The following is a 27980-nucleotide window of genomic DNA, read 5'->3' as shown; positions in this document are numbered from 1 at the left end:
TAGATGCACGTCTAAGGAGAATGTATCACACAGATTTAGATATAGAGCTCATGCATGGCTCAGAATACTGTGTCACAGATGATGGGATTAGATGCACGGCTCAGCAAAGTGTATCACACAGGATGAAGTTAGATACACAAAGTGTATGACACATGATGTGATTAGATGCATGGCTCAGCGGACCGTATCTCATGTGATGGGATTAGATGCAAGGCTCAGCAGACTGTGTTACATGTGATGGGATTAGTTGCACATCTGAATGAGACATTATAATGACTGACTAGAGCTAAGTCGGTGATCAGAGCACAGCAGTATGATGATTACACTGCTGTACTCTGAACACTGCGTTGACAGTGGCGGCGAACACAGTTCGACAGCTTGACATTTTACTACTACAGTAATACCATGCTACTGAGCTGTTCTCACTGTTATGAACTGCTACAAACACTAAGGAAAGATAGGAAAACTGTCCCTACAATAGGACTAAGCTGATTCCCTACGATGCAGCGGGGGACCTGTTCCTTGTGAACAGACCCGCCTAAGTCCTCGGCTAGTCTGAACGCAGACCTATAGATATATGGGAGGGGTCCCTACAAGAACTAAGGACTGGGACAAAAGTACTAGTGGTCAAAAGACCAAGCAAACTACAGAGTAAGGTACAAGGCACCTGGCTAGTTTAAGAGTAAATGTAACACGAAGTCCAGCAAGGCCAGGAGGGCGGAGCTGGATTAAATAGGCAAAAAGTCATGTGACCAGCAAAATAGAAAAAACTAACAGGAGGGTTCTAACAGTACCCCCTCTTCTATGAGGATCCTCCGGATCCTCCAGGCCCAGGTCTATCAGGAAACCTCCTGTGAAACGCTCCGACAAGTCTAGGAGCAGAGACATCATCCGCCCTTACCCAGGAGTTATCCTGTTCAACATCCTGGTTCTTTCTTTTTGTCTGTCCATTAGACTCAGGATGATAACCAGATGAAAATGACAAATGGACTCCCAACCTGTCACAAAAGGCACGCCAAAAACGAGCCACGAACTGAGGTCCCCTATCGGAAACAATGTCGGTAGGAACGCCATGGAGCCTGACAATTTCTTTAACAAAAGCCTTAGCGAGTGTCTTGGCGCAGGGCAGTTTGATGAAGGGAACCAAGTGACACATCTTGTTAAAACGGTCCACGACCACCCAGATAACAGTGAAACCCTCAGAGGCAGGAAGGTCAGTAATAAAATCCATAGCAAGATGCGTCCAAGGAGCACTAGGAACCTCCAGAGGGCAAAGCAACCCTGCAGCAGGAGCATGTGAAGACTTAGATCTAGCACACACAGTACATTGACGCACCCACTTAATGACTTCCTTCTGCCATCTCCGAAATTCCTGGATGACCTGCCAACCGAGACTCATGACACTCCACAAACAAATCTCTCCTAAAGTTCCTAGGCACAAACAACCTCCCATGGGGAGTGTTAGATGGGGCATCCTCCTGGGCTTTCAGAATCCCATCTTCCAAAACGGAGTCCAATGCTGCTATCACAACACCTTCCTGTAAAATGCTCTCCTCCTCCTCGGTACCAACCATGGGAGAAAAACTGCAAGATAAAGCATCAACTTTTACATTCTTGGTACCCGGAATGTAAGTAACAGAAAAATTAAACCGCGGAAAAAAAAGTGCCCACCTAGCTTGACAGGTATTCAAGTGCTTGGCAGCATCAAGATAGATCAGATTCTTATGATCAGTGAAAACCTGAATGGGAAATTTAGCACCTTCCAAGAGATGACGCCAATGTTCAAATGCGAGTTTAATCGCCAGCAATTCCCGATTACCGACATCGTAATTAAGTTCGGTCTCAGAAAATTTTTTTTGAAAACAAAGCACAGGGATGTACTCCATCCCTGTTTTCCTGAGACAAAACAGCACCGAGCCCCACCGAAGAAGCATCAACCTCGACCAAAAAAGGCTTGGTCTCATCAGGCTGCACAAGGATGGGGGCAGAACTGAACCTCTCCTTGAGATACACAAAAGCTTCAATGGTCTCAGTAGTCCACTGGACAGTATTCGCACCTTTCCTGGTGAGATCGGTCAGCGGCTTAACAATTATAGAAAAATTCTTAATTAATTTTCTGTAATAATTGGCAAAACCCCAAAATCTCTGTATTGGTTTCAAACCAATAGGCCTAGGCCATTCCTGAACCGCCTGAACCTTCACCGGGTCCATCTCAAATCCCTCGCTGGAGATAATGTAGCCCAAAAAACTAATTCTCTGCACAGCGAACTCACATTTCTCCAGCTTAGCAAAAAGTGAATTGTTGCTTAACAACTGCAATACCTCACGTACGCTCTGCCAATGAGACTCCAGATCCGGCGCAAAAATCAAAATGTCATCCAAATACAGCACCACATTCTTACCGATCAACGGTCTTAGGATGTCATTAATAAGGTTCTGAAAAAACGCTGGTGCGTTGGTAAGACCAAAGGGCATAACCAGATTCTCAAAATGACCCACTGGAGTGTTAAAAGCAGTTTTCCACTCATCACCTTCCTTCATACGTAACAAATTACATGCCCCCTGGAGATCAATCTTAGAGAACCACTTGGCCCCCACTAACTGGTTGAACAAGTCAGGAATTAAAGGCAGTGGGTAGGAATTGCGTACTGTAATTTTATTAATTTCGCAAAAGTCCAGACATGGACGTAAACCGCCGTCCTTTTTTTTTACAAAAAAGAATCCAACAGCCACAGGTGACTTAGAAGGTCTAATGTGACCGGCGGCCAAGCTTGTCTGTATGTATTCCTCCAAGGCCTTTCTCTCAGGGATAGTAAGATTAAATAAGCGACTCTTGGGAAGAGTTGCTCCAGGGACAAACTCAATAGTACAATCATAGTCCCTATGAGGAGGCAAAACTTGCGACTCCTCCTCACCTTCCAAAAATCCTGAATAGGTACAGGTAATTCCCCTCTTTCCACAGCAGCAATGCGACCGTTGCAACATCTATCATAACACTTAGGACTCCAAGACTTAATTTCATTGGTAGACCAGTCCAGTACAGGATTGTGCAATTTTAACCAAGGTAACCCCAAAACCACTGGAGCAAGCAAATTATTTAATACCGCCAAATCCAAATTCTCTTGGTGGATACCATTAATGGTGAGGGGAAATTCAAAAACCTTGTGAGTAATACCTTTCAAGGCAGAGCCATCAACAGCAACCACAGAAATAGGAGATGACAAAAGTTTGTATTCTAATTTAAATTTTTCCAAAAAACCCTCATCAATCACATTGAGTGTAGAACCACAATCCACAAATACCCAAAATTCAATCAACTCCTCCTGGAATGAGGTGCTTCCAGAAAGAAATACTCCTTTTGAGTTTAAACAAGCTATGCGGGCGTAACTGACCTCTTTTTTTTTTTCTTTGTTCAAACGAAGCACACAGTTCTTAATAAAGTGGTTAGATTTACCGCAATAAAAACACAATCCTTTAGCAAACCTGCGGTCTTTTTCCTGAGAGTGGGGTGACATCGCCCCAATCTCCATCGGTTCTCCACCCTCCGAACAGACCCTCTGAAAACTAGGAGCTGCCATAGCAGTAGATTTCTCTTCATTACTCCTAGCACGCAGTCTCCTGTCCACACGTATGGCTAATTGCATTGCCTCCTGCAAGGTTCCAGGTTTTGGGAAGGCAATCAGCAGATCCTTAACCCTTTCACCTAGACCATCAAGAAACAAACATTTTAATGCTGAATCATTCCATTCCACTTCAGCCGACCATCTTCTGAAGTATGTACAATAATTTTCCACATCACCTGATCCCTGCTTCAAACGTCTTAATTCAGTTTCAGCAGATGAGACTCGATCAGGATCATCATACAACAACCCCATAGCAGAAAAAAAATCTTCCACAGATCTAAAACACGGATCATTAGGTTGTAGAGAAAAGGCCCATCCCTGTGGTTCTTTGCGCAAAAGTGACATTATAAACCCAATGCGCTGTGATTCATTCCCCGAGGATCTGGGTCTTAAACAAAAATATAATAAACAAGCGTTTTTAAAGGAAAAAAAATCTTGCCGTTCACCATAAAAAAAATCTGGCAGTCCTACCTTCGGTTCAACAAAATGCGCTCCAGGACAGCTACTCACGTGTTGCTGGAGCTCGGCCACCTCAAGAGACAATCCCTGCAGGCGTTGAGCCAATTCCTGAACAGACACCATGCTGAAATCAGGATTTCTTTCCTTAGAGTGTTTTATTTTTGGGCTGGACTTACTGTTATGAACTGCTACAAACACTAAGGAAAGATAGGAAAACTGTCCCTACAATAGGACTAAGCTGATTCCCTACGATGCAGCGGGAGACCTGTTCCTTGTGAACAGACCCGCCTAAGTCCTCGGCTAGTCTGAACGCAGACCTATAGATATAAGGGAGGGGTCCCTACAAGAACTAAGGACTGGGATATAGTTGGACACCTCCTAGCAGAAATTGTAGCAGAGCAAAGACAAACAAACAAACAGAAGTACTAGTGGTCAAAAGACCAAGCAAACTACAGAGTAAGGTACAAGGCACCTGGCTAGCTTAAGAGTAAATGTAACACTGAAGTCCAGCAAGGCCAGGAGGGCGGAGCTGGATTAAATAGGCAAAAAGTCATGTGACCAGCAAAATAGAAAAAACTAATAGGAGGGTTCTAACACTCACCTCTGGAAGAAGTTACTGCTGCAGCACTGCTCTCATTGTTCAGAACCGCCCTGCAGTAATAACGTCTTCCAGGGGTGAGAACAGCTCAGCAGCCTGGATTAGAAGTAAATATCAAGCTGCCGACCTACTGGTGCTTCTCACAAAGTTAGAATATCATCAAAAAGTTAATTTATTTCAATTCTTCAAATACAAAAAGTGAAACTCATATATTATATAGAGTCATTACAGAGTGATCTATTTCAAGTGTTTATTTCTGGTAATGTTGATGATTATGGCTTATAGCCAATGAAAACACAAAAGTCATTATCTTATTAAATTAAAATACTTTATAACAACAGCTTGAAAAATGATTTTAAAATCCGAAATGTTGGCCTACTGAAATGTATGTTCAGTAAATGCACTCAATACTTGGTCGGGGCTCCTTTTGCATCAACTACTGCATCAATGCGGCGTGGCATGGAGGCGATCAGCCTGTGGCACTGCAGAGGTGTTATAGAAGCCCAGGTTGCTTTGATAGCAGCCTTCAGCTCATCTGCATTGTTGGGTCTGGTGTCTCTCATCTTCCTTTTGACAATAACCCATAGATTTGTAGTAGAGGCAAGAGAGCCTTTAAGAGAATTCTTACAGGATGCTTCAAAGATGGAGAGAGATCGCCATCTGCTGGTCAGAGACAGTCAAGCGGAATCAAGATGTGCAAGGGAAGTTGAAGGGGGAGCAGATTTAGATGCTGGACCCAGTCAGGTGACTTCCAGGAAGGAGTTCCTGGATATAAGAGGCCAGCTCGCCAAGCCTGAGGTGGTTTTGGCACCAAGCAGCAGAGAGGAGCTGACGTGCTCCCTACGTGCTGAGAAGCCCCGCATGGCAGTGGATGAACTCCGGATCCCTCACAGATGTGTCCCGAGTGCTGTGCCTACTGAGGAGAGTCGGAACCTGCTTGCGGTGCTGAGTGAGTTTGCGGAACCCGATGTCGCCTGCCGACAGACGAGGTCTGGACCCCCCTATCCACAGATTGAGAGACTGCCTCCAATGGCCAGGAAGAGAGGAGTTGGGAGACGGCTGCACCAGGAAAGTCACACCAGTGAAAGCAGAGGAGCTGCATACGCGAACAGGGCCGTCACTTCTACTGTTCACTCACATCAGGGCCAGTTGGGTTTAGGTACTCAGGTTGGAAGGGGAACGGTTGGGACGGAGATGCTAAACTTGATTTAATTGACTTTGTCTGGAAAAGACTTTCGGCCTAGCGGGAATAACTGGTGACCCCTGCTAGGGCCATATACAGAGTTAAAGAACTGACGTGGTGACTCCCTTGGTTGGGTGCACCACACTACCTTGAGAGATTTCGCATTTTATTAATATTTCAAATTACCGTTCATTACCCCTGTTGCCATTCCCTTGTTCAGAATACCTGTTATATCTATATACACTGCTCAAAAAAATTAAAGGAAACACTTAAACAACAGAATATAACTCAAAGTAAATCAAACTTCTGTGAAATCCAACTGTCCACTTAGGAAGCAACACTGATTGACAATCAATTTCACATGCTGTTGTGCAAATGGAATAGACAATAAATGGAAATTATTGGCAATTATCAAGATACCCTCAATAAAGGAGTGGTTCTGCAAGTGGGGACCACAGACCACATCTCAGTACCAATGCTTTCTGGCTGATGTTTTGGTCACTTTTGAATGTTGGTTGTGCTTTCACACTCGTGGTAGCATGAGATGGACTCTACAACCCACAGAAGTTGCTCAGGTAGTGCAGCTCATCCAAGATGGCACATCAATGCGAGCTGTGGCAAGAAGGTTTTCTGTGTCTGTCAGCGTAGTGTCCAGAGGTTGGAGGCGCTACCAGGAGACAGGCCAGTACACCAGGAGACATGGAGGGGGCCGTAGGAGGGCAACAACCCAGCTGCAGGACCGCTACCTCCACCTTTGTGCAGGCGGAGCACTGCCAGAGCCCTACAAAATGACCTCCAGCTGGCCACAAATGTGCATGTGTCTGCACAAACGGTTAGAAACCGACTCCATGTGGGTGGTATGAGGGCCCGACATCCACAGATGGGGGTTGTGCTCACAGCCCAACACTGTGCAGGACGATTGGCATTTGACACCGAACACCAGGATTGACAAAGTCGCCACTGGCGCCCTGTGCTCTTCACAGATGAAAGCAGGTTCACACTGAGCACATGTGACAGAGTCTGGAGACGCCGTGGAGAGCGATCTGCTGCCTGCAACATCCTTCAGCATGACCGGTTTGGCAGTGGGTCAGTAATGGTGTGGGATGGCATTTCTTTGGAGGGCCGCACAGCCCTCCATGTGCTCACCAGAGGTAGCCTGACTGCCATTAGGTACCGAGATGAGATCCTCAGACCCCTTGTGAGACCATATGCTGGTGCGGTTGGCCCTGGGTTCCTCCTAATGCAGGACAATGCCAGACCTCATGTGGCTGGAGTGTGTCAGCAGTTTCTGCACGATGAAGGCATTGAAGCTATGGACTGGCCCGCCCGTTGCCCAGACCCGAATCCGATTGAGCACATCTGGGACATCATGTCTCGCTCCATCCACCAACTTCACGTTGCACCACAGACTCTCCAGGAGTTGGCGGATGCTTTAGTCCAGGTCTGGGAGGAGATCCCACAGGAGACCATCCGCAACCTCATCAGGAGCATGCCCAGGCGTTGTAGGGAGGTCATACAGGCACGTGGAGGCCACACACAATACTGAGCCTCATTTTGACTTGTTTTAAGGACATTACATCAAAGTTGGATCAGCCTGTAGTGTGTTTTTCCACTTTAATTTTGGGGGTGACTCCAAATCCCGGCCTCCATTGGTTAATAAATTTGATTTCCATTGATGATTTTTGTGTGATTTTGTTGTCAGCACATTCAACTTTGTACAGAACAAAGTATTCAATGAGAATATTTCATTCATTCAGATCAAGGATGTGTTATTTGAGTGTTCCCTTTATTTTTTTGAGCAGTGTATAAACTGTTTATATTCATCTCTGACTGTCCTCGCCTTGTGTCTCTGTGTGTTGCGTTCCGGCACCTGCATTACAGATTCTCTATGGGGTTAAGGTCAGGCGAGTTTGCTGACCAATCAAGCACAGTGATACTGTTGTTTCTAAACCAGGTATTGGTACTTTTGGCAGTGTGGACAGGTGCCAAGTCCTGCTGGAGAATGAAATTTCCATCTCCAAAAAGCTTGTTGGCAGAGGAAAGCATGAAGTGCTCTAAAATTTCCTGGTAGACAGCTGCGCTGACTTTGGTCCTGATAAAACACAGTGGACCTACACCAGCAGATGACATGGCTCCCCAAACCATCACTGATTGTGGAAACTTCACACTAGACCTCAAACAGCTTGGATTGTGGCCTCTCCACTCTTATTCCAGACTCTGGGACCTTGATTTTCAAATGAAATGTAAAATTTACTTTCATCTGAAAACAACACCTTGGACCACTGAGCAACAGTTCAGGTCTTTTTCTCTTTGGCCCTGGTAAGACTCTTCTGGCGTTGTCTATTGGTCATGAGTGGCTTGACACTGTGGTTATCCCAGTTGCTTGTGCACTTTTCTACCACACTTTTTCCTTCCACTCAACTTTCCATTAATATGCTTGGACACAGCACTCTGTGAACAGCCAGCTTCTTAAGCAATGACCTTTTGTGGCTTACTCTCCTTGTGGAGTGTGTCAAAGACTGCCTTCTGGACATCTGTCAACTCAGCAGTCTTCCCCATGATTGTGGAGCCTACTGAAACAGACTGAGGGACCTTTTTAAACCCGTTGGAAGCCTTTGCAGGTGTTTTTTGTTAATTATTCTAATTTACTGATATAATGACTTCTGTGTTTTCATTGGCTGTAAGCCATAATCATCAACATTAACAGAAATAAAAACTTGAAATAGATCACTCTGTTTGTAATGACTCTATATAATATATGAGTTTCACTTTTTGTATTGAAGAACTGAAATAAATTAACTTTTTGATAATATTCTAATTTTGTGAGAAGCACCTGTATGTTCACTGCCATGCTCCTGGAGCTCCTCTCACAGTTGCAGACTGACCTTTATGCACCGCCACCACTTGCCGCTCCTGTTACTCTCCTGTCAGGCATGTCACTCGCCACAAGGTGAGATGTGACCCCTTAGACTTCAGTCAGAGGTGTCTCATGCAGCCAAATCAGATCTCATGCTTTTGCTCTGAGAAGGAGCAACACCCCAAAACACGTGTCTGTAAAATGAGATTCAGGTTTGGCTTTTATCCTAAGTTATGTGACAAGGCTCATTAGAGGGTTGATATTGACTTTTAGGATTGTTACCTCCAGTAGGTGGCACTAGAATTCAAGTTCTCTTTCTCTCGAAAGAGGCAATTTGTATATTTAATTTCCCAGAGGAGCATTGCATGGCCTATTAGTCTCCTTATACAGGCATGTCACTCTCCACAAGGAGAAACATTATTCACTTACTGCAGGGTATCTATTCATTATTTTTATTATAGGTTTTGTTTGTTAATAGCCATAGTGTAAATTTGCACCTACACATTGCATTTATACTAACAGGAATGGGGGCCCATGTTTTTTCATTTAGTTTTAGTTTCTTGTACTTAGTACATTTGGGGGTGGGGTCACTTCCCTTTGGGCTGTGCACCATTGCCTCGGTCTATTTTGAGGCCTGCTGCCACATAGTGAGGTGAGTCACTAGAGTTTAGGACTATCCTAATTGGGTACACCTTGTCGCAGTGGAATGGTTTTTACTCTCTTTTCATCAAAATAGTATTACCTAAATGCCCTATATTTTTTACATGTATAACTACTACTTATTTAATTACTGCAGGGTATCTCTTGATTGTTATTATTCTAGGTTTTATCTGTTAATGGCCGCAGTGTGAATGTGCACCTACACAAACAGGAATGCTGGCACATGGTTTTAGTGTCAGTAGTATAGAGACAAAACTATGCTCTTGTCGTGAGCAATGCATCTATGCCTTTGTTAAGGCATACCATTATTTTATTTGCCTCAGCCGCAGCTGCCTGGCATTGGTCACTAAATTTGAGTTCGTTGTCCATCTATACATCTAAGGGTACATGCCCACGATCAGGAATAGCAGCGTTTTGGACGCAGCTCATCTGCGTTGCGTCAAAAACGCTGCGTTCTACTTTACAAGCACAGTGGATGGGATTTATAGAAATCCCATGCCAAATTATCTGCAGCGGAGACTAAGGTCTCCACTGCTTAGTTTCACCTATAGCCATTCATTATATGCGGTAAATCCGCATGGTTCAATGAACACATGCGGATTTAACTGCGTGATTAGAATGCAGCGTTTTGGAAGCCACAAAAATAAGCTGCTTCCAAAGAACTGTTATTTCCTGATCGTGGGCACATAGCCTAAGTCTTTTTTCAGTGACAGTACCCAGTGTTTTACCATTTAGTACATAATTGTACATTTCATTTCCATGGTCCAAGTGTATGAATTTGCATTTATTTACATTAAACTTAAATTACCATTTCTCAGATTAGGTTTACATAAATCCCTCTGTAATAATAATTTATTCTCCTCTTTGTTGATTACTTTGAAGACTTTAGCATCATCTGCAAATTTTGAAATTTTACCCTGTATGCCCTTCACAAGGTCATTAATAAATATGTTAAAAAATAAGTGGGCCCAACAATGACCCCTGTAGTGCCCCACTGTTAACGGTGACCCAATCAAATGAAGTTCCATTCATAACCAACCTTTGTTTCTGTCTCTGAGCCAGTTGTTAGCTCAATTACACATATTTTCATATTTTCCCCTAGTTCCATTGTTCTCATTTTATGTACCAACCTTTTATGTGGCATTGTATCAAACACCTTTGAAAAGTCTGGATAGAGGACATCCAAGGTGTTACCCTGGTCCAGTCTGGAACTTACCTCCTTATAGAAGCTGATAAGATTACTTTGACAGGACCAATGCCTCATAAATTCTTGTTGATATTGGGTCATGAGGTTATTCTTTTTGAGATACTCCAGGATAGCATCTCTTAGGAATCTCTCAAAGATTTTGCCCACAATAGAAGTTAAACTTACCGGCCTATTATTTCCAAACTGCAACCTCCTGCTCTGTGGCCTCCCTTCTACCACTCTTGCACCCCTCCAATCTATCCTAAACTCTGCTGCCCGACTAATCCACCTGTCCCCCCGCTATTCCCCGGCCTCTCCTCTCTGTTAATCTCTTCACTAGCTCCCCATTGCTCAGAGACTCCAGTTCAAAACCATAACCATGGCATACAAAGCCATTCACAACCTGTCTCCTCCATATATCTCTCGTTACATACCCACACGCAACCTCCGATCCTCACAAGATCTCCTTCTCTACTCCCCTCTTATCTCCTCCTCCCACAATCGCATACAAGATTTCTCCCGTGCTTCCCCCCTACTCTGGAACTCTCTACCCCAACACATCAGACTCTCGTCGATAGTGGAAACCTTCAAAAGGAGCCTGAAGACCCACCTCTTCCGACAGGCCTACAACCTGCAGTACCCACAGCTGCATAACCAGCTCTACCCTCACCTAATGTATCCTCATCCATCCCTAATAGATTGTGAGCCCTCGCGGGCAGGGTCCTCGCTCCTCCTGTACCAGTCGCTGTCACATTGTGTTCAAGATTATTGTACTTGTTTTTGCTATCTATACCCCTTTTCACATGTAAAAGCGCCATGGAATAAATGGCGCTATAACAATAAATAATAATAATAATAATAATAACTCAGTGTTTGTCCCATTTTATAATATTGGCACCAAATTTACTATGCATCATTCTTGTGGTACATACCCTGTTATTATGGAATCCTTGACTATTATAAATAATGGTCTGTCTATCACGGTACTTAAAGGGGTTGTTCGGTCCAAATTGATAAGTCTGCAGTCACACTGTGCGCTGCAGGAATTCGTCGGCTTCTTAGCTGGGACCGCAGGGTATGTTTGACTTATACTCCTGACCAGTGGCCTCACTCCATACACTTGTCTTGTGACACAGTCGGCAAGTGGGGGTGGAAGAGAGGCCGCGTCCACTGGCCGGGTGAATTTACGACTTATACAGACCCTCCAGTCCCGGCTCAGAAACCAGTGAATCCCTGCAGCGCACAGTGCATAAACTGGTGGGATTCATAAGTCTGCAGTCACACAGAGTGACTGCAGACTTATCGATTTGGACCGGACAACCCCTTTAATGCCTGCAGTACTCATGGTTGTATGCCATCCAAGATCGGTAATTAGAATAGTTAAGCATTTTAGAGGCGATGCCGTACATCCTGCTGGGTTAAGCAGGTGACATTTAATGGAGAATTTATGGTACCCTGATCATGTCATCTGTCATGGGGTTTTCATGTATAAATACTGTGAACAATAAGGTGTTTACACTGTGTGCAGAATTATTAGGCAAGTTGTATTTTAGTGGATTATTTTTATTATTGATCAACAACTATGTTCTCAATCAACCCAAAAGACTCATAAATATCCAAGCTTAATATTTTTGGAAGTTGGAGTGGGTTTTTTTTAGATTTGGCTATCTTAGGAGGATATCTGTTTGTGCAGGTAACTATTACTGTGCTAAATTAATAGGCAACTTAATAAAAACCAAATATAATCCCATCTCACTTGTTTATTTTCGCCAGGTAAACCAATATCAGTGCACAAAATTCAGAAATAAACATTTCTGACATGCAAAAGCAAAAAACAAAAAAAATAGTGATCATTATAGCCACCTTTCTTTATGATGACACTCAACAGCCTTACATCCATAGATTCTGTCAGTTGCTTGATCTGTTTTCGATCAACATTGCATGCAGCAGCCACCAGAGCCTCCAAGACACTGTTCCGAGAGGTGTACTGTTTTCCCTCCCTGTAGATCTCACATTTTATGATGGACCACAGGTTCTCTATGGGGTTCAGATCAGGTGAACAAGGGGGCCATGTCTTTATTTTTTCCTCTTTTAGACCTTTACTGGCCAGCCACGCTGTGGAGTAGTTGGATGCATGTGATGGAGCATTGTCCTGCATGAAAATCATGTTTTTCTTGAACTATACTGACTTCTTCCTGTACCACTGCTTGAAGAAGTTGTCTTCCAGAAACAGGCAGTAGGTCTGGGAGTTGAGCTTCACTCCATCCTCAACCCAAAAAGGTCCCACAAGTTCATCTTTGATGATACCAGCCCATACCAGTACCCCACCTCCACCTTGCTGGCGTCTGAGTCGGAGTGGAGCTCTCTGCCCTTTACTGATCCAGCCTCTGGCCCATCCATCTGGCCCATCAAGAGTCACTCTCAATGCATCAGTCCATAAAACCTTTGAAAAATCAGTCTTAAGATATTTCTTGGCCCATTCTTGACGTTTTATTTTATGTTTCTTGTTCAAAGGTGGTCATTCTTCAGCCTTCCCTACTTTGGCCATGTCCCTGAGTATTGCACACCTTGTGCTTTTTGATACTCCAGTAACATTGCAGCTCTGAAATATGGCAAAACTGGTGGCAAATGGCATCTTGGCAGCTTCACGCTTGATTTTCCTCAGTTCATGGGCAGTTATTTTGCGCCTTTTTTGGCCAACACACTTCTTGCGACCCTGTTGGCTATTTGCCATGAAACGCTTGATTGTTTGGGGATCACGCTTCAAAAGTTTGGAAATTTCAAGACTGTTGCATCCCTCTGCAAGACATCTCACAATTTTGGACTTTTCAGAGCCCGTCAAATCTCTCTTCTGACCCATTTTGCCAAAGGAAAGGAAGTTGCCTAATAATTAAGCACACCTTATATAGGGTGTTGATGTCATTAGTCAACACCCCTCCTCATTACAGAGATGCACATCACCAGATTTACTTAATTGGTAGTTGACTCTCAAGCCTATGCAGCTTGGAGTAGGACAACATGTATAAAAAGCATCATGTGATCAAAATACTCATTTGCCTAATAATTCGGCACACAGTGTAATAGATTGACTTTTTCCTTATCATTCTCCTACACCATTTTACCCAGATTATTTTTGAAGGGGCCAACACTATCATTTTTGAGATTCATTTCTTACTCTTTATGCAGTTAAAAAATATTTTTGGATTATTTTTACTTTCCTTGGCAATGAGTCTCTCTATCGCAATCTTTGCTGAAATTATTATTATTATTCTTACACAATTTATTTTTCTCTCTTCAATTTTTAATGCCTTGCTACTATCCTATTGCTTTAATTCTCTAAAAGATTTCTTTTTGTCATTTATTGCTCCCCTTACAGCTCTATTTAGCCATAGTGGTTTTCTCCTATTCCCATAGCGCATATATTGTGCCAAGTACCTATTGATGATACTTATAAAATAGGCAAATTACCCAAAGTTAAAAGCACAGATCTAAAAACAGATTATATTTGTAACATCCATATCCAATCTTGCTCCTTCTACTTCTGCAGTGCCGCACCTTCATTGCAGACAATGCGGGTCATCACTGGAGCAGCCCTTTTTAATATGTCAGGACATGTTGTGCTGTCCAGCCAGGGAGCTTGCGAGTTTATTCCTGAAAATTGTTGCCTCATTAGCTCCCTGCTGAAAGCCTTGGGCTGGGCTACACACTATTTAAACCCCTAGCAGTCTGTTCATGATCCTGACCTCTTGGTACTGACCCAGCATTCTGAATATCCGCCCGCTCCACTGGCCAGAAACCCCTCCCTGGATGCAACCCAGGGGGCCCTACATCTTGATCACTTTATAGGTGCTAAAGGGTGAAAGCTACGGTTCCCCTGGGACTTGCAAGTCAGTCACTTGCACAAAGCCTATCTGTAGAAGCCCTTTTAAGAGCTGCTAGATTTCCACTGATGGCACTCTGTTACAATATTAAAAACATATACAAGATCTATATGCAGAGAGTATGCAACAAAAAGGTCCTTGTACAGATCTCAAAATAATAAGCTATGAACATGGAATGTAGTGCTTGTTTGCACAGTAAAGGGAGGAGTCCTAAGGAGATAATTTGCATATTCCCACTGCATTTTGGGGTAAGTGAAGAGTCTCCGTGAGCTCAAAGAACACTGGATTTTGGCTGTTGGAGCTGAAAAGAGGACATCGGTAAAAAAGGGGAGGAGTCCTAAGGAGATAATTTGCATATTCCCACTGCATTTTGGGGTAAGTGAAGAGTCTCCGTGAGCTCAAAGAACACTGGATTTTGGCTGTTGGAGCTGAAAAGAGGACATTGGTAAACCAGGGGAGGAGTCCTAAGGAGATAATTTGCATATTCCCACTGCATTTTGGGGTAAGTGAAGAGTCTCCGTGAGCTCAAAGAACACTGGATTTTGGCTGTTGGAGCTGAAAAGAGGACATCGGTAAACCAAGGGAGGAGTCCTAAGGAGATAATTTGCATATTCCCACTGCATTTTGGGGTAAGTGAAGAGTCTCCGTGAGCTCAAAGAACACTGGATTTTGGCTGTTGGAGCTGAAAAGAGGACATCGGTAAACCAGGGGAGGAGTCCTAAGGAGATAATTTGCATATTTCCACTGCATTTTGGGGTAAGTGAAGAGTCTCCGTGAGCTCAAAGAACACTGGATTTTGGCTGTTGGAGCTGAAAAGAGGACATCGGTAAACCAGGGGAGGAGTCCTAAGGAGATAATTTGCATATTCCCACTGCATTTTGGGGTAAGTGAAGAGTCTCCGTGAGCTCAAAGAACACTGGATTTTGGCTGTTGGAGCTGAAAAGAGGACATCGGTAAACCAGGGGAGGAGTCCTAAGGAGATAATTTGCATATTCCCACTGCATTTTGGGGTAAGTGAAGAGTCTCCGTGAGCTCAAAGAACACTGGATTTTGGCTGTTGGAGCTGAAAAGAGGACATCGGTAAACCAGGGGAGGAGTTCTAAGGAGATAATTTGCATATTCCCACTGCATTTTGGGGTAAGTGAAGAGTCTCCGTGAGCTCAAAGAACACTGGATTTTGGCTGTTGGAGCTGAAAAGAGGACATCGGTAAACCAGGGGAGGAGTCCTAAGGAGATAATTTGCATATTCCCACTGCATTTTGGGGTAAGTGAAGAGTCTCCGTGAGCTCAAAGAACACTGGATTTTGGCTGTTGGAGCTGAAAAGAGGACTTGGTAAACCAGGGGAGGAGTCCTAAGGAGATAATTTACATATTCCCACTGCATTTTGGGGTAAGTGAAGAGTCTCCGTGAGCTCAAAGAACACTGGATTTTGGCTGTTGGAGCTGAAAAGAGGACATCGGTAAACCAGGGGAGGAGTCCTAAGGAGATAATTTGCATATTCCCACTGCATTTTGGGGTAAGTGAAGAGTCTCCGTGAGCTCAAAGAACACTGGATTTTGGCTGTTGGAGCTGAAAAGAGGACATCGGTAAACCAGGGGAGGAGTCCTAAGGAGATAATTTGCATATTCCCACTGCATTTTGGGGTAAGTGAAGAGTCTCCGTGAGCTCAAAGAACACTGGATTTTGGCTGTTGGAGCTGAAAAGAGGACATCGGTAAACCAGGGGAGGAGTCCTAAGGAGATAATTTGCATATTCCCACTGCATTTTGGGGTAAGTGAAGAGTCTCCGTGAGCTCAAAGAACACTGGATTTTGGCTGTTGGAGCTGAAAAGAGGACATCGGTAAACCAGGGGAGGAGTCCTAAGGAGATAATTTGCATATTCCCACTGCATTTTGGGGTAAGTGAAGAGTCTCCGTGAGCTCAAAGAACACTGGATTTTGGCTGTTGGAGCTGAAAAGAGGACATCGGTAAACCAGGGGAGGAGTCCTAAGGAGATAATTTGCATATTCCCACTGCATTTTGGGGTAAGTGAAGAGTCTCCGTGAGCTCAAAGAACACTGGATTTTGGCTGTTGGAGCTGAAAAGAGGACATCGGTAAACTGCGCGCCTACCGGCGCGCGCATTTTGAAGCTTTTTTTTTAAGCTTTTTTCACTGTTTTCAGAACATTAACAGTAAGAACATGGAAGAGTCCAGGAGCCATTTGGTGAGCTGCATATCCTGCTACATGTTCACAGACTTGCCAGTGGAAAAGCCAAACTTCACATGCCAGAAATGCAAGCTTGTGTCCCTGTTGGAGGAAAAGTTGCGAAATCTAGAAGAGAGGTTAACTACCTTGAAAATCATTAAGGAAGGTGAAGAGTTCTTAGACAGAGCAGAATTATCTCTTCATGATTCAGAAAGAGAAGAAATTCGAACTGCACCTGAGGAAACAGAGGAATGGAAGCATGTGACCCACAGAAGCAGGAGGATCGAGAGGCAGTCAGCACCCATACTGCTCAGGAACCAGTACCAGGCTCTCACGCAGGAGAACCATGAAGAAATACAGCAAAATAAGACTTTGCCAGCAATGAATAACCTTGTAAGCCCTCAGAATCCTCCTGGATGGAGAAAGAAGAATGTTGTGAAGAAAAAACGGAGAGTGGTGGTCATGGGGGATTCCCTGTTAAGAGGAACAGAGGCTGCTATCTGCAGACCAGACATAACCTCAAGAGAAATGTGCTGTCTTCCAGGAGCAAAAATTAAAGATGTGTCTGACAGGATATCAAGACTTTTCAGACCTACAGATCACTACCCATTCCTGCTAATACATGTGGGGACAAATGACACCGCAAGAAAGGACCTGGAAACCATCTGCAGTGACTTTGAAGACTTGGGCAAGAAAGTGAAAGAATTGGGAGCGCAGGTGGTCTTCTCATCCATCCTCCCAGTGGATGGCCATGGAACAATGAGGTGGAATAAGATTCTACAGGTGAACAACTGGCTACGTCGATGGCGCCGTCAACAAGGATTTGGATTTCTGGATCACGGAATGAATTACCTATACGATGGACTACTTGCTAGAGATGGGGTGCACCTTACGAAGACTGGAAAACATGTATTTGGAAATTGCCTTGCTGCACTCATCAGGAGAGCTTTAAACTAGAACAATGTGGGAAGGGAAGCAAAAGGCCAGAAAAAGCCATACAGCTGACAAATACTATTGAGATCTCTGCTACTGGAAGTGGAAAGGAAGAACAAAGACAAAACAATTTAAATAATAAAAATATGGGAAGAAGAGAAACCAATCACAAACTAAAATGTTTTTATACAAATGCACAAAGCATGGGCAACAAACAAGGAGAATTAGAACTACTAACGCAGGAAAAGAAATATGATGTCATTGGAATCACTGAAACTTGGTGGGACGATACACATGATTGGAATAAAAGGCTAAAAGGATACAACTTATTTGCAAGAAACAGACTTGATAAACGAGGAGGAGGTGTCGCATTGTATGTTAGAAAAGCGTATATCTGCACAGAGATTGAAGCTTCAGAGACTGGGAGTTCTGTGGAAACTGTTTGGGTAAGAATACAAGGAGAGAACAATGGAAAGGACACCATTGTAGGCATTTACTACAGGCCACCTGGGCAAGCTGAAGATATGGATGAACTCTTTATGTATCAAATGACCAAGTTCTCAAAAAAATATGACGTAGTGGTCATGGGAGATTTCAACTATCCAGACATTTGTTGGGAATCTCTCTCAAGTAAAACTAACAGGTCAAGCAAATTCTTATCCTCTCTTGCTGACAACTTTATCTTCCAAAAGGTAGGGGAGAAAACAAGGGGATCTGCTACTTTGGATCTAATCCTTATAAACAAGGAGGAAATGGTTGAGGAGGTAAAAGTGGCTGGGACCCTAGGAGGCAGCGATCATGCTATTATAGAATTTTGGATAACTAGAGGAGGAAGACATGTGAAGACTCAAACTTCAAGGTTAGATTTTAGAAAGGCAGATTTTAAGAGACTCAGAAAGAGAATAGGAGGGATCCAATGGCTGGATGTCCTTAAGGACAAAAATGTCCAGGAAGGATGGGAAATTTTTAAAAATGAGATTCTCAAAGCACAATCGTTAACAATCCCGAAAAGTAGGAAGAATGGGAAGCATTTAAGGAAACCAGGATGGATGAACACAGAACTTAAACACATGCTAAAAAGAAAGAAAGAAATGTTTATTAAATGGAAAGAGGGAGGCATATCTAAAGAAGATTATAATGCAGTCTGCAGATCCTGCAGGGCATGTATCAGGTTAGCTAAAGCTGACAATGAATTAAGGCTTGCAAGAGATGTCAAAAGCAATAAAAAAGGATTTTGGGGGTATGTCAAAAGTAAAAGAAAAGTCAAAGATGCTATAGGATTTTTACAGGATGAAAATGGAGAAATGGTAAGAGAGGATGTTGAGAAGGCCAAACTTTTTAATTCCTATTTTGCATCTGTTTTCTCTCAGAAAGAAAATGTAACATCAACTGATCTTCACTGTCCTTTTAAAGGAATAGAAGAATCCAAGTTATTTGTAAACAGAAAGATTGTGAGGGAATATTTAGCTAACATAAATGAGTTCAAGTCTCCAGGTCCAGATGAATTACACCCCAGAGTACTGAAGGAGATCGTAGAAGAAATTTTAGAACCACTCTCCATAATCTTTGAAAATTCTTGGAGAACAGGAGAAGTCCCAGAAGACTGGAGAAGAGCAAATGTTGTTCCTATCTTCAAAAAGGGGAAGAAGGTGGACCCAGGGAACTATAGGCCGGTGAGTCTGACTTCTATACCAGGAAAGATCTTTGAACAAATTATTAAACAACATGTATGTAAGTACCTGGATAAGAATGAAGTGATTAACCAGAGTCAGCATGGGTTTATAACTAACAAGTCATGTCAGACTAACTTAATTTCCTTCTATGACAGAATCACTGACTGGGTGGATCAGGGAAATGCTGTAGATATAGTATATCTTGACTTCAGCAAAGCATTTGACAAAGTATCTCACACCATCCTTATTGAAAAAATGACCAAGTATGCAATGGACCAGGCAACTGTTAGGTGGATTCATAACTGGCTTAGTGATCGGACTCAAAGGGTGATTGTAAATGGCTTCACATCCAGCTGGATGAATGTCTCAAGTGGGGTACCACAGGGCTCCGTCCTGGGACCTGTATTGTTCAACATCTTTATCAATGATTTAGATGAAGGAATTGAGGGTAAACTGATTAAATTTGCTGATGACACAAAGCTAGGAGGGATAGCTAATACTAGAGAAGAGAGAGAGAGGATTCAAAAAGACCTAAATAAACTGGAGCAGTGGGCAGCAACCAACAGAATGGTTTTTAACAGGGAAAAATGCAAAGTACTACATCTGGGCAATAAAAATGAAAAAAGCATATACAGAATGGGAGGAATAGAGCTAAGCAACAGTACATGTGAAAAAGATTTAGGTATACTAATAGATCATAGACTGAACATGAGTCAACAGTGTGATGCAGCAGCAAAAAAGGCAAATACAATTCTGGGATGTATTAACAGAAGCATACAGTCTAGATCACGTGAAGTCATTATCGGTCTTTACTCCTCTTTGGTCAGACCTCATCTGGAATACTGTGTACAGTTTTGGGCACCACATTTTAAAAAAGACATAGACAAACTGGAGCAAGTTCAGAGAAGAGCGACCAGAATGGTGACTGGTCTGCAAACCATGTCCTATGAGGAACGGTTGCAGGATTTGGGAATGTTTAGCTTGCAAAAAAGAAGACTGAGAGGAGACTTAATAGCTGTCTACAAATATGTCAAGGGCTGTCACATTGTAGAAGGATCATCTTTATTCTCATTTGCACAAGGAAAGACTAGAAGCAATGGGATGAAACTAAATGGGAGGAGACACAGATTAGATATTAGAAAAAACTTTTTGACAGTTAGGGTGATTAATGAGTGGAACAGGCTGCCACGAGAGGTGGTGAGTTCCCCTTCAATGGACGTCTTCAAACAGAGGCTGGACAGACATCTGTCTGAGATGATTTAGTGAATCCTGCTTTGAGCAGGGGGTTGGACCAGATGACCCAGGAGGTCCCTTCCAACTCTACCATTCTATGATTCTATGATTCTATGATATATCCTGTTACTATTAAAACCACTACTATTTATCTGTAAACACTTTCCTCTTTAATGATATCCATTGCAATAAGATAAATAAAAACTACCATGAAATAAGCTATTCATCAGGAGGATGATATGATATGATGTAGCACTTTAGTGCCAAAATTAAAAATATTTCCAAATTTTCCACAAAGGATGGTGTGACCAAACTTTCATAGTTTTTTTTTATTAAAAAAGAAATTTGGTTTGTGTTGCCATTTTTTTGAGACCCGTCACATTTTTATTTTTCTATTAATGGAGCTTTGTGAGGTCTTGCTGTTTGCGTGGTGAGTTGATGTTTTTATTGATACCAATTTGGAGTACATTACAACGTTTTGATCACTTTTGCAGTTTTTCAGGAGGTGAGGTGCTCAAAAAAAACACAATTCTGGAGTTTCAATTAATTATTATTCTTTTTACAGTATGGGTTAAGAAAAATTATTGTTTGATAATTTTAATAGATTGGACTTTTACGAGTACGGTGATATCAAATAGTTTTTTATTTTAAATTTCTTTATTTTTAATCAGAGAGACGGGGTGATTTTAATTTTATACTTTTTTCTTATTTTTAAAACCTTTTAATTTTTACTTTATTTTTCTTTAGTCTCCTTAGGGGACTTAAACCTGCAATTATCTACAGTACAGACCAAAAGTTTGGACACACCTTCTCATTTAAAGATTTTTCTGTATTTTCATGACTTTGAAAATTGTACATTCACACTGAAGGCATCAAAACTATGAATTAACACATGTGGAATTATATACTTAACAAAAAAGTGTGAAACAACTGAAAATATGTCTTATATTCTAGGTTCTTCAAAGTAGCCACCTTTTGCTTTGATGACTGCTTTGCACACTCTTGGCATTCTCTTGATGAGCTTGAAGAGGTAGTCACCGAAAATGGTCTTCCAACAATCTTGAAGGAGTTCCCAGAGATGCTTAGCACTTGTTGGCCCTTTTGCCTTCGCTCTGCGGTCCAGCTCACCCCAAACCATCTCGATTGTGTTCAGGTCTGGTGACTGTGGAGGCCAGGTCATCTGGCGTAGCACCCCATCACTCTCTTTCTTGATCATATAGCCCTTACACAGCCTGGAGGTGTGTTTGGGGTCATTGTCCTGTTGAAAAATAAATTATGGTCCAACTAAACTAAAACCACATGGAATAGCATGCCGCTGCAAGATGCTGTGGTAGCCATGCTGGTTCAGTGTGCCTTCAATTTTGAATAAATCCCCAACAGTGTCACCAGAAAAGCACCCCCACACCAACATCACACCTCCTCCTCCATGCTTCACGGTGGGAACCAGGCATGTAGAGTCCATCCGTTCACCTTTTCTGCATCGCACAAAGACATGGTGGTTGGAACCAAAGATCTCAAATTTGGACTCATCAGACCAAAGCACAGATTTCCACTGGTCTAATGTCCATTCCTTATGTTCTTTAGCCCAAACAAGTCTCTTCTGCTTGTTGCCTGTCCTTAGCAGTGGTTTCCTAGCAGCTATTTTACCATGAAGGCCTGCTGCACAAAGTCTCCTCTTAACAGTTGTTGTAGAGATGTGTCTGCTGCTAGAACTCTGTGTGGCATTGACCTGGTCTCTAATCTGAGCTGCTGTTAACCTGCGATTTCTGAGGCTGGTGACTCGGATAAACTTATCCTCTGAAGCAGAGGTGACTCTTGGTCTTCCTTTCCTGGGGCGGTCCTCATGTGAGCCAGTTTTTTTTGTAGCGCTTGATGGTTTTTGCAACTGCACTTGGGGACACTTTCAAAGTTTTCCCAATTTCTCGCACTGACTGACCTTCATTTCTTAAAATAATGATGGCCACTCGCTTTTCTTTACTTAGCTGCTTTTTTCTTGCCATAATACATCTTCTAGCAGTCTATTCAGTAGGACTATCAGCTGTGTGTCCACCTGACTTCTGCACAACACAACTGATGGTCCCAACCCCATTTATAAGGCAAGAAATCCCACTTATTAAACCTGACATGGCACACCTGTGAAGTGAAAACCTTTTCCGGTGACTACCTCTTGAAGCTCATGAAGAGAATGCCAAGAGGTGGCTACTTTGAAGAACCTAGAATATAAGACATATTTTCAGTTGTTTCACACTTTTTTGTTAAGTATATAATTCCACATGTGTTAATTCATAGTTTTGATGCCTTCAGTGTGAATGTACAATTTTCAAAGTCATGAAAATACAGAAAAATCTTTAAATGAGAAGGTGTATCCAAACTTTTGGTCTGTACTGTATATTGGACAAATCAGAGTCTCATATGAAGCTCAGCCTGTGAGCTTCACAGGAGAGCCAAAATAGCAGCTTCAAGCATAAATACAGATGTAGTAATCTTTAACTTGTCAGATTGCAAAATACTTTACTAACATTGCAACGCAGCCCATCATCTGACAGGATTGGTACATGTTGTAAGGTGGCTAACCAACACTATTGTATGGACTTGTTACTTTATGTTTTACCTTGTGTAGGACAATGGCTGTATTTAAGTTTTCTGGTGATGTGGTTTATGAGGATTGCAAAAAAACAGCCGGACTTTAAATAGAAATGGTTCCTGTGTCTACCTCTTTAAGAAGGCGAGTGCGTCGACCTACCACATTTGGTGTCAGGAGTGCGGGCAACGTTCCCAGGGAAGACATGTGACTGCTACAGAAGTACTGCATGTCTTGGGTGTAGATGGCTATAGGCCTGGCGCCATACTTAATTGGGGGGGGGGGGCCACAATAGGCCTACTATGATTTAGCCTTACAGGATGCCAAAGAATATGCAAAATTGAAAACAGAAATTGTGACACGCTTGGGGGTGACAATGTTTGTCAGGGCACAACGTGTCCACCGCTGGGCATATCACCGTGACAAACCTCCTTGCTCCCAAATGTTTGATGCACCTCGTCCAAAAGTGGTTACAGCCGGAGTCCTCTACCCCAGCACAGATGGTAGAGCTAGTTGTAGTGGACCGGTTTGTGCATTCCCTTCCAAGCTCGATACAGACTTGGGTTGCCCAGGGAGATACCCGGAACGCCGATGATTTTGTCGGACTGGCTGAAAGGTATCATGGGTTCCTTGGGGAGGCAACTCACTCTATACTGGGGGGTGGATGTTGAAAAGGGGGTGGGGTGCCCAAAGTCCAAGGGGATGGTGGAGGTCATGCTGGGGGCCTCATCGGGGGATGTAATTTGCTGGAGATGTCACGGCCCAGGTCATATAGCTGCCCATTGTCCCCTGACCATTGAGCAAATGGACTGTAGCATGGGACTCCAATGTTCATTCTACACATATCCAGCTTGCAGTGTGGACTGTCCAAGCTTGTCCTGTAAAAGTGAATAGTCTGCAAATGACAGGACTACTAGACTCAGGGAGTTTGGTGACCCTCGTGAGGGCCACACTCCCTCTTCAATTGATCCCTGGGAAGAAGGTGGGTGTCTGCTGCATTCACAAGGATGCTAAAGACTATCCGGTGGCCAGAGTGTCATTGAGATGGCCTGAGGTACTGAGTCCCATGAGGTCGGCGTGGTCCAGAATTTATTGGACCCAATTATCATAGGCCGGGGCTTTGTGCTGTTTTGGGACTTGTGTGGGAGGGGAGGAGACCTTGATTGCCCAGGTATGAAATGGCTGGCTCTAAAAAAGTCTCACCAACCTCAGAGTCTGACGGGTCTCCCTTCTGTGTAATGGGGGAAGATGAGAAGGTAGTATCCCATGAGGCAGACATTCCTGAGATAGGGGTAACCAAAGAAAATGTTGGGTTCGTCCAACATAGAGACCTAACACTAAAATAAGCATTCAATAAGGTAACCGCTATAAACAGCATAGCATAGGAGTCAGGGGCTGACACCAGGTTTCCCTATTTCATGTTGAGTGGGGACTTATTGTACAGGGTTACTAAGGTGAGGGAGGAGATAGTGGAAAAATTGTTGGTATCAGGACCCTATAAAAGGAGGGTGTTGGACATGTCCCATTCACATGTCTTGGTTGGCCATCTGGAGGTGGATAAAACTCAAGTACGAGTCTGGCAGAGGTTCTATTGGCCCGGGTGTCACAGTGAAATCCTAAGGTATTGCAAGTCCTGTCCTACCTGCAAATTAACTGCTCCCACCTCTCACTTGCGAAATCCCCTCGTGCCGCTACCCGTCAAGGCAGAGCAAGAGAGGGACCCCATTGAAACTCTATGTTGACTGGTTAAGCAAGAAGGGGATACTGAAGATGTCACAGTAGCAGTAAAACACTGTCGAAGGCCCAAAAACAGCAATGTCGGAAATTTCTGCAGCAGAACTTGGACTGGTTCTCAGATTTGCCAGGGAGTACAGGTGTCATAGAACACGAGGTTCTGACAAAACCCCATGTGCGGTGAATTTGAAGCCTTACTGAATTCCAGAGGCTTGCTGAGAACAGGTCTCCAAGGAAGTGAAGAGTATGCTGAATCTGAGAGTTATTGAGGAATCTAAGAGCGGGTGGTCTAACCAGATTGTCCTTGTTCCAAAACCCAATGGAGAATGGAGATTCGGTATTAATTATTGGAATGTGAACGGAGTCTCCAAGTTCGGCACATATCCGATGCCATGTGTCAATGAGCTAATCGAGAGACTTGGGCCGGCAAGGTACAGTTGAAACCAGAAGTTTACATACACTATATAAAAAGACACATATGCATGTTTTTCTCAATATCTGACATGAAATCAGAATAAACCTTTCCCGTTTTAGGTCAATTAGGATTACCATACTTTTTAATATTTGGCAAATGCCAGAATAATGAGAAAGAATGTTTTAAGGCATTTTTATTACTTACTGCAAAGTCAAAAGTTTACATACACTAAGATTACTATGGCTTTAAACAATTCTGGACAGCCCATATGATGATGTCATGTGTTTGGAAGTTTCTGTTTTTTGGGCAACATCTGAGTTAATTAGAGAAACACCTGTGGAGGTATTTTAATGCACACCTGAAACACACTGCTTCTTTGCGTAGCATCATGGAAAAGTCTAAAGAAATCAGCCAAGATATCAGGAAGAGAATTGTGGACTTGCACAAGTCTGGCTTATCCTTGGATACAATTTCAAGATACCTGAAGGTGCCTCATTCAACTGTACGAACAATTATACGGAAGTACAAACAAGATGGGAATGTCCAGCCATCATACCGCTCAGGAAGGAGATGGGTTCTGTGTCCCAGAGATGAACATGCTTTGGTCCGACATGTGCATATCAACCCAAGGACAAAAGCAAAAGATTTTATGAAGATGATTGCGGAAGCTGGTAAGATTGTGTCAATAACGAGTATTGTATCAACATGAGCTGAAAGCCCACTCTGCCAGGAAGGAGCCATTACTCCAAAAGAAATATAAAAAAGCCAGATTAATGTTTGCAAATGCACACAGGTACAAAGACCTTAATTTTTGGAGACATGTCCTGTGGTCTGATGAAACTAAAATTGAACTTTTTGGCCATCGTTACGTTTGGAGGAAAAAGTGAGAAGCTTGGAAGCCTAAAAACACTATCCCAACTGTGAAACACGGGGGTGGCAGCATCATGTTGTGGGGTTGTTTTGCTGCAGGAAGGACTAGTGCACTTTACAAAATAGATGGCATCATGAGAAAAGAAGATAATGTGGCAATACTGAAGCAACAGCTCAAGACATGAAGTTAAAGCTTGGGCGGAAATGAGTCTTCCAAATGGACAATGACATGAAGCATACTGCCAAAATGGTAACAAAATGGCTTAAAGATAACAAAGTCAATGTTTTGGAGTGGCCATCCCAAAGCCCTGATCTCAATCCTATTGAAAATTTATGGGCAAAGCTGAAAAGCAGTTAGGAAAAAGATAGTTGTCAGCTCACCAATTTTCCAGAGTGGTGCACGGAACTCCGTCCTGATATTCACGTAGTTAAGCAATGGATTAAAGAAATAAATGTTCCAGCTCCAAAAAGTTAATTTTTTAAACATTTCTTAGAAAATTTTATTTAAGAAAAATTATTTTAAAAACAGACAGGATATGAAGGCTGCAGTGGTTAATACCATGTAACAACCATACAAAAAACATACAGAGAAGAGGATAATAGGCTATGTGTTTCGACTGCAACTGCAGTCTTTATCCCAGCTAAACTCACAATTCACAGGACCTAGTATATATATATCAACTATCCAATTAATTCATCACAAAATGTAACATGATTAGTGTTGAGCGAGCATGCTCGACACTGCTCGGTACTCGCCCGAGCATCACGCTACTCAGAATGTTCGGGCGAGCACCGAGCATTTCCGGGTTACTCGGGCGGGAGCTCAGGTCTCCGCCCTGCATGTTTGGCGCTCTTTACAGAGCCAATGAACATGCAGGGATTGCCAGCAAGTCACTCTAATGCCGCAGCCATGTTGGTTGTGGGCATTACATTGATTGGCTAGCCGCACAGCGTCACCTCGAGTATTTAAAACCGGGCGCCGCCATCTTGGACACAGACGGCTGGGATCAGACAGTGTAGGGACAGCGCTGCTGATTTAGGGAGAGATATATACTGCAAAATAGTTAGTGTAGGGTCTGTAAAGGCTGCCAAATCAAACAAACAGTCCTTCTCAGGACTAATATCCATCCCAGATATCAGACAGGCAGGTAGGCAGGCTGTATAGGAGACGCAGTGATTATACCAGCAAACGCTGCATTACAGTCCTGTGTGTTCCTGTTGCTGAAATTGCTGGACTTAGCTCCAGGTCTCGGGGGCCAGGAAAAATCCTTTTTTTTTCATCTAAATCCTCTTTTTTTTTTCCTCCTTCACACTGTACAAGTACCCGTCTTATTAACCTTTTGGTGTCCCCACCCAAAAAAAAAAAGTGTCTCTGATTTTTCAGACACAAATATATCTGTTGAAAATAGTCTGGTGTAGGCTAGAGAAACAGAAGTGTGGTTTTGCAGTTCCATGGTTCAAACCTCTGTATTATCCTGCTTTTGGGCCATTTGTATCTAAAAAAAAACAGTTTGAGTGTGTCGCTCACTGTTCAGCCACAAATATATATATTTAAAAAAGTCTGGTATACACAAGTAAATTATAACTGTGGTTTTGCTGTTCCACGGTAAAAAATCTCTATTATCCTGCTTTTGGCATTTTTTGCCGTAAAAAAAAACTAATAGTGTCTCCCTGATTTTTCAAACACAAATGTATCTGTTGAAAATAGTCTGGTGTAGGCCAGAGAAACAGAAGTGTGGTTTTGCAGTTCCACGGTTCAAACCTCTGTATTATCCACTTTTGGGCCATTTGTATCTAAAAAAAAACAGTTTGAGTGTGTCGCTCACTGTTCAGCCGCAAATATATATATTTAAAAAAGTCTGGTATACACCAGTAAATTATAACTGTGGTTTTGCTGTTCCATGGTA

Source organism: Phyllobates terribilis, unplaced genomic scaffold (assembly GCF_046119375.1).
Source record: "Phyllobates terribilis strain yellow unplaced genomic scaffold, ASM4611937v1 Scaffold_1__5_contigs__length_1240528914, whole genome shotgun sequence".
NCBI classification, from domain to species: Eukaryota; Metazoa; Chordata; class Amphibia; order Anura; family Dendrobatidae; genus Phyllobates; species Phyllobates terribilis.
This window is presented reverse-complemented; position numbering follows the sequence as displayed.